Below are 12,487 nucleotides of genomic sequence, written 5' to 3'. Positions count from 1 at the left end.
GCACAAAATCTTTTGGGTCGCTTCGTCTAGTCTGATAACAATTCAAACCTCCGAACCCCCTTCATTGTCGCAACCCCCGAAGGTCGGACCCAACGCACACACCTTCACACATGCTCCAAGGCCCTACAAAAGTTGCCATTTGTTGCCCTACAAAAGTTGCCATTCAAAATTGGTTAAACGAGGGGTAGTCATGTCTCTGCTGGACAACGATTTAAAAAAATCTGGTCGGCACAAAGTACATAAAGCTGTTATAAGACAATTAGAACGCATTAAGGAGGCAGGGTATAAGAGTAGCCTTGTGGAGGGGGTCGCAAGGAAGTGTGTACTGAGACTCAGAGGAGAGGTGAGGAAAGAAATTGAGAAACTAGAGAAGGTAGTGTGCATTCCTTTTTTCCATAAGTTTCCGCACAACTTGTTGGCGGTTGCTGGAAGATTCAAGATAAAGGTGGTCTTCACTCCCGACTTTAAGTTGAACAGGCTTACGCCGTTCGCGGGAGGGGCGCGAGGTTGTCAGAAACGGCACAGAGAAGCTGCCGTTGATTGCCAGGTTGATGCAGTGTACGATATTCCAATGGCCTGCGGTTTCACCTACGTGGTGCAGACAAAAAGGTGCTTGAATGAGAGACTGCTTGAACACATGAGGGCATTTAGGAACGGGTCTTCAAACTCTGAGATTGCTAGACACGTACACGAGTGCAATATTTGTCTGCCGGATTGGGGGTCTACTGTTGTTTTGAGCAAAGAAAAAGATTGTGCAAAAAGAGTTTTGAAAGAGACAATTGGAGTCACGACTGTAGGAAACTGTATCAGTCAGCCGTCAATCGCATTAGACGAAGCGACCCGAAAATTTTTGCTGTTGTAAATTTTTTTTTGTTTTGTTTTATATGTTTCAATGTGGGGTCCTTGTGCGTGTTTCGAGATGCGAGTGAGGCCTTGGAGCTTGTGTGAAGGTGTGTGCGTTGGGTCCGACCTTGGGGGGTTGCGACAATGAAGGGAGTTCGGAGGTTTGAATTGTTATCAGACTAGACGAAGCGACCCAAAAGATTTTGTGCTGTTATCACTCTTGTTTTTTGGCCAGTTAGGCTAGGTGGAGTGTGAAGGTGTGGTTCTTTGGGTCCGACTTTAGGGGGTGTGACGATGCGGCTTGTATTGCAATGTTTTGTACAAATCAAGTGAGGTGATTAGAGAGAAAAAAAAAAGTCAAGACGAGATGTACCCTGGCTAAAAGTTGCAGTGACGTGGGCAGTTCCGGAAGACGTGTAGGAGAGATGCTATATAAGCGACTGTTCAAATAAAATTTAGTAGCTGCGTTTGAGACGTTTTGTGTGTTGTTTCCTTCTTCGTCCGTCGTCTCTGGTTTTCAAAAATGTGTAACATCAACCTGCTCGCCTGCCTACTTACTTTATCTTGTAGAGATGCCCAGCTTTACCTCGACGAGGGGATTTGCAAATATTCTTGCTATATGTAAATACACAGTCTTAAAGCTCGAAGTTTTCAAAACCACTATTCACGAATTATAAATGCAGGTTTCCAAGACTTCTCTCGTTAACATACACGTAACTCGTATACTCATCCACAATAGCAACAGTTTAATTTTGAAGCTATTACTCCAACTTTGCTAACATCATTCACAAGGGGTATGCCTCTTTTTAAATCCGCCATTCGCTCGCGTACACCCTCCCGTTTTAAAGGTGTGCTTTTTGGCTTTTTGAAGTGTTGAACGCTTAGGGCTGTCTCCGTTGAGCGCGCTTCTTAACGGGCATTTTTGCACTGCTGTGAAGTAACACCAGCAGAGCCCGCTTCCGCGGGTATTGCTTCTCTGCAGTGCACCATGTGCTTGGGGTGAAGCGCGCTCAACGGGGCTAACCTGCCAGGTTCAACGCTTGGAAAAGTACGAAGATCGCAGTTCATCTCGAAGTGTATATATTGTAGCGAATTATTCGCCACTGCTATTAAAATACCAACATTCGCACATTCCTAGTCCCAGTCCAGTATCTAAATATTTGAGAACCGATATTGCCAACGGAAGGCTCCAGCTAGAGGCCGGGTGAAGCAGTTTTCAAACGTTTTTCAAATCTCTTCATTTCCTTAATGTAACATACGTAGGCTAACAAATGTGGAGACTCCTTCCTATACCGGTCATAATAATTTTTACCATGCTTAAGAAGTTTGTGATTATCTTTACGCTGAAAGCAAAAAGATCATTATATATATATATATATATATATATATGGTGAGAACTATGGATAAATGAAGAGGCAGCGAGGGAGCGACAGATATCGCGAACCGTTCGTAAGCACACAGCGCGGCCTCTCGAGCTGCTCGCACGTTCCCCCGTACCCAACCGTTCCTCGTCTTTATCTTCCTAACACTTCCCGCCGGTCGGGTAAGAGCTGACATGGATCAGATCAATGGTGGGCGGGACAATGCCGGCCTAATCGGCAAGGCTAAGTCCGCCCAAATATTTTAATAAAGCGTCACCTCTCTCTCTCAGATCAATGGGGGTTGTCCGGAATGCAGAATGGCTTCATCCTGGCAACGTGAACAATGTCTGTGGTCTTCCAGCGATGATCTTGTGGAGGCGACAGCGGTGACACTTCATAATTCGTGGGGGAAAGGCGACGAACAACACGATAGGGTCCAATGTACTTAGAGAGAAGCTTTTGAGATAATCCCGGTTGACGCAGCGGTGTGGCTAGGAGAACTATGTCCCCAATTTCGTAAGTGACGGAAGAGTGACTCTCGGCGTGGCGAAGCTGCTGTTGCTGCTGCGACTTGAAGGTGTGGAGGCGGGCAAGGTGACGAGCATCTTGGGCTCGGCTGACGATGCGGCGGCAAAGCCACTGACTGGGGGGTGGTTGATAAAGGGCAAAACTGTGTCAAGAGTTGTGAGAGGTACGCGGGCGTATAAAAGGTAGTAAGGGGAGAAGCCCGTGGTGGCCTGGTGTGCTGTGTTGTATGCGTAAGTCACATAAGGGATGACGGTGTCCCAATTGGTATGATGGTCGTCGACATACATAGATATCATTTGTGATGATGTCTTGTTAAGGCGTTCGGTCAGTCCGTTAGTCTGTGGGTGGTACGCGCTCGTCCACTTGTGAACTGTGTTGAAGAGGCGTAAAATCTCTTCAAGAAGATGAGCGATGAACGGAGTGCCTCGATCACTGATGATGACTTGTGGTGCTCCATGACGCGGTAGGATCTTATGGCGAAAGAAATCCGCTACTTCTTGGGCAATGGCCTTTGGTACAGATGTCGTCTCAGCGTACCGCGTCAAGTAGTCGACGGCCACAATAACCCATCGGTTGTTGTTGGCAGAAAGCGGAAAAGGACCCAAAAAATCGATACCAATTTTTTTAAACGGAGTGTCCGGTGGAGTAATAGATTGAAGAGGACCGGGTGTCCTGGTCGTACGGCTTTTCTTTGTTTGGCAAAGGCGACATGTTCGGATGTACCTGTTAATGGTGCGGTACATGCCGTTCCAAAAATAGTGAGCACGGATGCGGAAGTATGTCTTGCTAAATCCAAGGTGACCAGCAGTCGGGTCGTCATGATGCGCTTGTATGATATCTGTTTGGAGTATTCGGGGTACAAAAAGCAGCCACGGACGCCCATGTGGTTTGTAGTTTTTTCTATAAAGAACACCGTCGTGAAGCGTGAAAAGGGTAGCATGTCGTTGCAGTTGGCGCGTGGAACGTACAGCGGTTCCCAATAGGTAATGTATGATAGGTTTTAAGTGTTGGTCCGATAGTTGAGCGTCGGCTACGTCAATTGTGTCCAAAGCTGCAGAGAGCAAAGGGGAGCCCTGGGGTTCCTGTCAAGAAGGCTCACTAGGCAGTGGACACCGAGACAAGCCGTCAGCATCGAGGTGTAGCTTTCCAGACTTGTGGACGATGCTGAAGTCGTAGTCCTGAATCTTGAGGGACCAACGCGCAAGGCGTCCAGATGGGTCCTTAAGATTCGTAAGCCAGCAAAGGGCATGGTGATCTGTGACGACTCGAAAGTGGGTTCCATAAAGATATGGACGAAATTTGGTAATGGCCCATACGACAGCCAAGCACTCACGTTCGGTGATTGCATAGTTACGTTCGCATTTTGTAAGAGTTCGGCTTGCGTATGCAATCACTCGCTTTGTGTTACCAACGTTTTGCGCCAGGACAGCACCTAATCCGTGACCGCTAGCATCGGTGCGCAACTCTGTGTCGGCGCCTTCTAAGAAATGTCCAAGAATCGGGTCAGAGATGAGGGCCCACTTAAGAGAGTTGAAGGCGTGTTCTTGGGGTTGATCCCAGTGGAAGGCTCGGCCCATTCGAAGTAGCTCGTTCAGCGGTTCAGCAAGGTTGCAAAATGCCGGTATAAATTTTCGAAAATAGGTGCAGAGGCCAAGAAAACCGCGAGCGTCTTTCAGTTCTTAGGCACAGGAAATTCGGAGACGGCTTGAATCTTGTCGGGGTCAGGGCGAATTCCGTCGACACTGACCAGGTGGCCAAGTAATTTGATTTGCCGCGCTCCGAACCTGCACTTCTTGGAGTTCAGCTGTAGTTTAGCTGCATGGAAACAATCGAGAACTTGACGCAGTCGGCGTATATGCTCGTAAAACGTCGCTGAAAAGACAACAACGTCGTCCAGATAGCATAAACAAATGTTCCACGTAAAGCCCCTAAGCAAATTTTCCATCATTCGTTCAAATGTCGCGGGGGCATTGCATAGTCCAAACGGCATTACATTGAATTGGTAAAGGCCATCAGGAGTGATAAATGCTGTTTTTGGTTTGGCGTCATCGGAGAGAGGTATTTGCCAGTAGCCGCTGCGTAGGTCCATAGAAGAAAAAAAGGATGAGCCCTGAAGCGTGTCTAAGGTGTCGTCAATTCGAGGTAACGGGTAGACGTCTTTTTTGGTGACTTTGTTTAAGCGGCGGTAGTCTACGCAAAATCGGCATGAACCATCCTTTTTTTTCACGAGTACTACAGGCGACGACCAAGGGCTGGATGAAGGTTTGATTACGTTTTTCTTGAGCATGTCAGCGACGTTTTCTTGTATCGTTCGGCGCTCCGCTGGTGAAACTCTGTAAGCTCGACTTTTCACTGGAGTTGCCGTACCGGTGTCAATGCTGTGGCTCACAGTCGTTGTCTTCGTGAGGGCACGTCGGTCAAAATCAAATAAATCACTGTACGCGGTTAGCAGAGTGGAGAGAGCCTGATGCTCTGTGTTGGTCAGGGAAGGGTCGATCATCTGAACAGTCTCGCAGCTTCAAGGAGTGGCAGAAGGTGACCGCGGAGAGGTGTTGAGAGCTCCCGGACATAAAGCAGCGAGTGTATGCTGGTCATACGTTTGAATGGTGGCGACACGAGATCCCCGAGGTAGCATTAACACTTCCGCTGAAGGGTTTGTAATGTACAACTGGACTCGTCCTGCTTTCTGTATGGCAATTGAGTACGGTACAAGAGCGGCTTTTTTTTCAAAGCTGGTGCGATTGGGCTCGACAAGGCCGCAGGAACCGCTAAAGGGCGCCTCGGGCACGAGCTCGACAAACACTGCGGTCAACGGAGGCAAGGATACGTCTTCTTCGACACGAAGGACAACCGGAGTCGAATCCAAAGAGGTAGCATCTTTGTTGTAAGTGTTCAGATGAAGCTCGCGACTTCCGCAGTCAATAAAAGCATCGGTTGCTGTCAGAAAGTCACACCCAAGGATTACGTCAGCGACACAGTTCGCCAACACTGTGAAGATGACTGTGTATCGGCTACCCCCAAGAAGCACTGAAAGGGTTGAATAGCCAAGGGGTCGGATCAGTTCCCCGTTACCCATCCGTAGCAAGCGTCCGTCAGCAGGCGTGAGCACTTTTCGTAGACGACGACGAATATTTTCGGCAATACATGATTTGGCGGCGCCTGTATCCACTAGGGCTGTAAATGTCTTTCCGTCAATTTTAACTTGAACAATCGTTGGGCTGTCAGAAGGAGGTTTTTTGTCGAGATTAGACAGTGCAGTCTGACCTCCGGTGTTCGCACAGACTGCTGGCTTTAGTTTGACGTCTCGGTGAATTCGGCAACGGCGTTAAGGGGCGACACAGAACGTGGGCGGCGAGGGTAGGGCGATGGTGATCGGCCACGGCGATTGGTGATCGGCGAAGAAGTACATGGGTCGGGTCGATCGTCAGAAGGGTGCGCCTCATTCCGGAAGGTGCGGGAAGTGCCCGTCGCTAAGGGTCGGTACATTGTAGTGTCCACTAGATGGCGGCAGTAGCGTGCGATATGGCCCGGTGTGTGACAATGGTAACAGATGGGGCGGTTATCTTCGGTTCGCCAGATTTCAGTTCGACGACGGGGCCCATAAGGCCGGGAAGATTGGGGCGTCTGTTGAACCGCAGGCTTGCAATAGCGGGGGTATGAGTCTTGGGACATTGAACAAATGAGTGGAGGCGCCGATGGCGCTGGCGGGCAAGCGGCAGTTGGTAGGGCAAGGTGACCTAACGCAGCGCGGATTTCTTGTTGGACAACTTGCTGCATAGATTTCACCTGTGGTATTTCTTGGGCAAGAGCAGCGGCTGGTGTTAAATGAGCGAGGTAAGGACGTAGTTCATCGCGGATGATTGTCCTGATCAATGTAGCTATGTCGGTACTGGAGGCGGTGGCAAGACACACCTCGGGAAAACGCTCGAAAGGTGCCTTAGCGATTCGGGCACTCTGCAGCTCTTCATACTTTTTGCATTCGTCAATGAGCTGCTGTACTGTTGGTGGAGATTTCGGCGCAACGATGGTGAACAGCTCCTGCGAAAGTCCTTTAAAGAGGTGGCGAATGCGGTCATCTTCTGGCATTTCAGGATCAACGCGGGAGCATAGCCGCAGTACATCCTCAATGTAAGAAGTGGATGACTTGGTGTTTGCCTGATAGCGGCTAGCCAACTTGTCCTTTGCTTGCTGCTTACGCTGCTCTGGCTTGCCGAAGGCGTTTGCAAAAGCGGCCTTGAAGGCGTCCCACGAGTTAATTTCTTCTTCATCATTCTCAAACCATTTCAGAGCGGTGTCTTTGAGGAAGAAAAAAACGTTCGCGAGCTTGAAGGAGTCATCCCAACGGTTGTGGAGACTTGCCCGTTCGTAGGTCTTCAGCCAGTCGTGGACATCGGAATCTGGTGTGCCCGCAAAAAGTGGCGGGTCCCGCTGCCGGTTCTTGACGGTTGGTGGTGTGGTGGCTGGAGCGGGAGGCGGTGCGAGGATGGTGACGCCGGTTTGGGCTTCTTCAGCCATAGTGGTGATCTTGCGACCGCTACGGAGTTCCAGACCGATGTGGTGGGAGAGTTGGACGGGAGCGAGTGGTTGGGGAGCTAGAGCACCTCCACCACTTGCAAGGGTCAGAACTGGGGATAAATGAAGAGGCGGCGAGGGAGCGACAGATATCGCGAACCGTTCGTAAGCACACAGCGCGGCCTCTCGAGCTGCTCGCACGTTCCGCCGTACCCAACCGTTCCTCGTCTTCATCTTCCTAACAATATATATATATATATATATATATAAAAGTAGAAGCCACCGAGGGTCAAACAAACTTCAAAGGTTTAATTCAACATGTATAAGTTATACAGAAACCGCGACGTTTCGAAGGGGGACCCTATATATATATATATATATATATATATATATATATATATATATATATATATATATATATATATATATATATATATATATATATATTAACCTGATGCGAGGTGTACACGGGATTTCTTCCACCCAAAAGGAACGCAACTACTTGCCAGTGTATGTCAGCGCTCAGTACTGAAACCATGGTCGCAATAACGACGGTTGCACGATCCTCACAGTAGCAGGGTAGCTTTTACAAGAACCGACACATTTATCCAGCATCAAAACGCGCGAATTAACAAATTAAGCAAGATCAAGCCTGATAGCTAAGGTGGGACGCTAGGATTACGCCAGTCCCGCTACAAAATCAAGCAATCGTACAGCGCTTCCGGATGCGTGTACTTGCGACAGTCGTCCACTCCAAACTACGCCGGTCGAGATCTTACTTTGAATATCGAGGTGGATGCCAAACAACTGACGCTGATAAAAATATATTAACTAAACAAGTTACGCGGTTTGAAAAACTGCTCGCCGTAGGACGCCGGAAGCCATATAAAAAAGACGATCTCGTAATATTTCTTTTACATTAAGGACTCTATTCATATCGTTTGTTCGTGAAACATGAAATATATCTAATAATGAAATTTTACAACGAACATTTGCCACTTCAAACCACCTCTCGAGCTAATGAGAGCAGGAAAAAGGAGCGTAACTAATTAAACACCTTTTGTTATGGGTGAGACCTATAGCAACGCTTCCTCTACCAAAATTGCGTCTGACGGCGTAAATATCTCGCTATTTCTCTTTAGTAGGTGTCCCAGCAGGTTTTGTATACGTATTTTTTTATATATTCCAGCGTTCCTTTAAAAGGGGAAGCGCAAGCATCCGAAACATATATGCACGTGGACAAAATTAATGTCGATTTAAGGACAGTATCGCGAAAACTCGTCGATAGATCACCACTCTTGTACGAGTTGCTCGAAAAAGTAATATATCATAAACATGATTACTCTCCCTTTAAAATCATTCAATGAGATTACTGGATAACTCAACTGGAAAAAGCAATGGACCGTTACTTGAACCAGAAGGGAGTTTAAGGGAACCGTTTTAGCACACCCAGTACGGTAAGATGGGCTCTCCGGTACGAACTGCGCATTTGCAAGTCTTCTGCGATAGCGCATGCGCAGTTCTTACCGTCGGGCCTATCGTACCGTATCGGATATGCAAAAACGGTTCCCTTAAACTCCCTAGCAACCGCGTTAGTTACTTCTCCGGTTAATTAGATTTTCGAAACGACAGGGTTTTTCAGCTGGTTTGAAAACGGGTCTTTCGCACTGTCCATTATTGGATTCCTCCCGTCAGAGATTCGGTTCGAGGGAATTCCTTGGTAGGAAACTTGTGAGAACAAAGGGAGCAATCAGAAACGGGGAAAACAAATAAATAACGGCTACAAGCAATTTTAGTACTTGAAAAATCAATCGCATTACTTCTGCGATTCCTCGCTAATACACAAATCAAATGATTACAAATTACTCCAAAAAGTGATTGAGTACAAGTAATTTCATTAGTGTAACGAGCAGAATAGAGTCTGATAAATACAACAAAGCGAGTTTTCATTTAAAAATATTTCAATCATATTAGTGCGTAATTACTACTGGTATCAATAGTGTGGTTGGGAGGTAGCATATAAAGCCAGCACTTAAGAGGTTAAATATCATATATTTGTTTACTAGCCGCCCTATACTGCATGGTTCGGTTGTCCGCTTATTGTCCACCGAGCTTGATTATTACACGTTGAGGACGGTACTCGTGTAATTCTCACATTTTTTCTCTTTTTTTTTTTTTTTGTCTGTATGAGTTAAACTTAAACACTCTGTATATTTTTCAGGTCGTGGAAGATCAGTTTTGAACCCGTACATTAAAGCGAATCCTTGATCGCAGTTGCACGGTAAAGTCTATTATCGGCAGGCAAACAAGCCGATATTTGTTGGAATTTAGTGTTCCTGACATTATGAGTTTCACTTTTTGCATTTTTGTTTTGACTGCGTCGCAAGAAATAAGACATCCTGCATTATTCGTAAGAAACCTAGACAAAAACAACCATCGGTATAAAAGAAACAAAAACTATACATGTTTTCCAGCGTGCGTCAGAAGTGCAATCGCGAGCATACACACCCTGTGAAAGCGTGAATATGCAGCGCAGCTCGGATAACTAAAAATAAACGGTGTTTTCTCAACGATGCATTTGCGGCGGCAACGAGTAGTTTTATTTGTTGCTTATCCAGACCCACGTCTTTGGAGCTTATCACCTTCAAAGACGCTGCGTATCGTGGGGCTGGCCGATCAATTTGCATAGCAAACGACCGCGAGAAGAAAGGCGCGTGTTTACTCAAGTCCCCGCTTTGACGCAGGGCCATGAACGCGTATCTCTTCCGACTTGAAACCTTGCACAGAACCTTGGCGTTGCGATCGTTTTTTTTGGCTACTTCGCTACTTCGCTACCTCAATCCGTCCAGCCAAAACGGAAGGACCACCCGGCATGCATTTACGGTTCCGTCCAAGCGCCATCTGGGCATTCGCAGTCAGCAGGTCCGGCACTGGTCGAGGTGGTAGCACGTTGCCGAAGGCAGACAGCGGTGTAACAATAATAAAAAAAAAATTGTTTTTCTTATTTAGGCGATAGCGTTATGGGCGACACTTCGCAGAGATTTCCCACTCGTACGTTGTCGTCCCCGCGCGCGCGAATGATCTGAAACCCTTTCTTCTCTCCGCGAAGGCGGCAGCCCTCGTGTCCCGCCAAGAATGCCGCGAGAAAGGGAGAATTTTCGTGTCGTCTGCTTGTAAGACTTGTTTGCAAGCATTACTCGCGTTATGCTAAGTCACACTTTGGCCGTATCCAGTTGCGAAGCGTAATGTTGGATGGTTTTTGAAGGTTCCACCGCGCTTTCCCACTTACTTTACGGGTCATTGGTGGCGGCCGTCAGTGGCATCCACGACGTTAGCCACGACGGCATCGAGAATTGATCACGTGGCACGTCCCTCTTCAGGTACGTGACGGTATACCATTCCACCCGCATTGCGCGACCGTGCTACAGCCACCGCTTTCGTTTCCTCACATGTTGTTTGTGAATTTTGAGTTTCAATTCGTGTAAATGGTGGAGAATGCGTAAAAAAGCTTCCAACTGGAACTTATTAAGTGGGTGCTGTGTCGATTATCTTAGGTGGCCATATTTTGGCCGCGCACTTTGAGGATGCGTTGAGTACGAGTGCAGCGCCAGCGTTTTGCCCCTACTCGGGCTCAAACACGCTTGACCCAATTGTGCTGCTTCAGCGCTCAGCGTGATCGGATTCAGTCACACGCTTCGCGCAGGAAGCTGTGCCCTAAATATGACGGTTGCCAGTGTTGCCTTCTGGACTTTTGGAAAGAGTTTATTGTTATTTGGAAGTCCTTAGATCCAACCAGACCAAAAAAACATTATCAGCGCCTATTGGACATAGTTGTATTGTTCAATAGAGAAACTGCTTAAAAAAAGTAACCCAGAATAGTTGATAATATAATTACAATGCAGATATAACATATCTAAAATGCCCCAGAATCCCTCCCCCCCCCCCCCCCCCCTGCCCTTCTACCCATAAAAAAAGAAGGTAGACCGTTTTTAAGGAGGTTAAATAAATCTTTTCTACTCGCGATGTATCGTATTTTGTTTTTCTGGCTTATAAACTGCCCTGCCTACGAAGTTTCCGGCACTACTGCGTATTAACCTGTTTATTTAACCCCTTACTAGCCCAGTTCCGTCGACATGTAGTTTCTTCTTCACGTCAAATACACCACTGTCTACAACACCCTGTCCCGCTATTGAATAGATAATGCTCTCCTTTTTTCTTTTCTTTTTCAAATTCCGGTCAATTGAGTTAAAAGCTGTAATTATTAATTTCTTTGATATACACAAAATGTTGATACAAATTCTGGCTACTTCCCTGCATATTCAACTTGCAAATTAGTCAATTATTGTGACGTGGCACGACCGCATTTCGGTGCTTTCCCCAATAAGGTGTGGCTGCCTGGATCACGAGCCATTCCATTGCGAGTTTAAATATCACTGCCAGTCGCCCCGGAAGTTCTCTCCTGACCTCCATCATCAAGGATGTCTTTCCCACCTTTCTAAAGTTTTGTGCAACTTTCTTTATACACATTACACTCTGTGGCCTGTGACTGACGTATGATGGATTGACTAGAACCCCGATGGCACCCCTCTTAGGGAGAGCGTCTAAAATGCGACAAAAGGGTGAGTTGGGCTGGTTGGTTCATTGTGTGAAAAGGAAACTGCTAAAACAACTGGGACAGAGTAAAGAAGAAAGCACAAGGCTCCTTGTGTTGTCGTCGTCTTTACTCTGTCCCAGTTTTTTGCACTTTTCTTTCCGTCCAGAATGGTTATACCGCCTCGCCATAACAGCCATAATCTGTGAGGTCTTTTTTTGTGCAATGCCGGCATATTCAAAATTCAGTGTACATAAAAATACCTGATCCCTTATTCCGCTCATGGAATCTTTATAAAAGAAAACAGCCGTCGCATATTGCGCAACATAGCTAAAAGCTCGTGTACGCATTAAAATAAAAAAATAAAAAAAAAGAATATATCGTTTGCGTTTAAGGTTTATTCACACACTTCTATGAGTCCGATCGAGTGCGACTGCAACAGCTTGCGACGTTCATCCTTTTACGAGTTGCTATGGCAACGGGGTTTCAAGCCGCTTACAACCGCCCCGTCTCCATAGAAACCCGTAAAAGGGTTAAAGTCGCAAGGCGTTGCAATCGCACACAGTCGAACTCACAGAAGTGTATCGTCCAGCCATTACGCTATCGGGGGCCATTATGACACTCGAAATAATACAAACGTGACTGAAAAAGA

The sequence above is a fragment of the Ixodes scapularis genome, unplaced genomic scaffold (assembly GCF_016920785.2).
Source record: "Ixodes scapularis isolate PalLabHiFi unplaced genomic scaffold, ASM1692078v2 PGA_scaffold44__24_contigs__length_19508400, whole genome shotgun sequence".
Lineage (NCBI taxonomy): Eukaryota > Metazoa > Arthropoda > Arachnida > Ixodida > Ixodidae > Ixodes > Ixodes scapularis.
Note: the sequence above shows the minus strand (reverse complement) of the source record.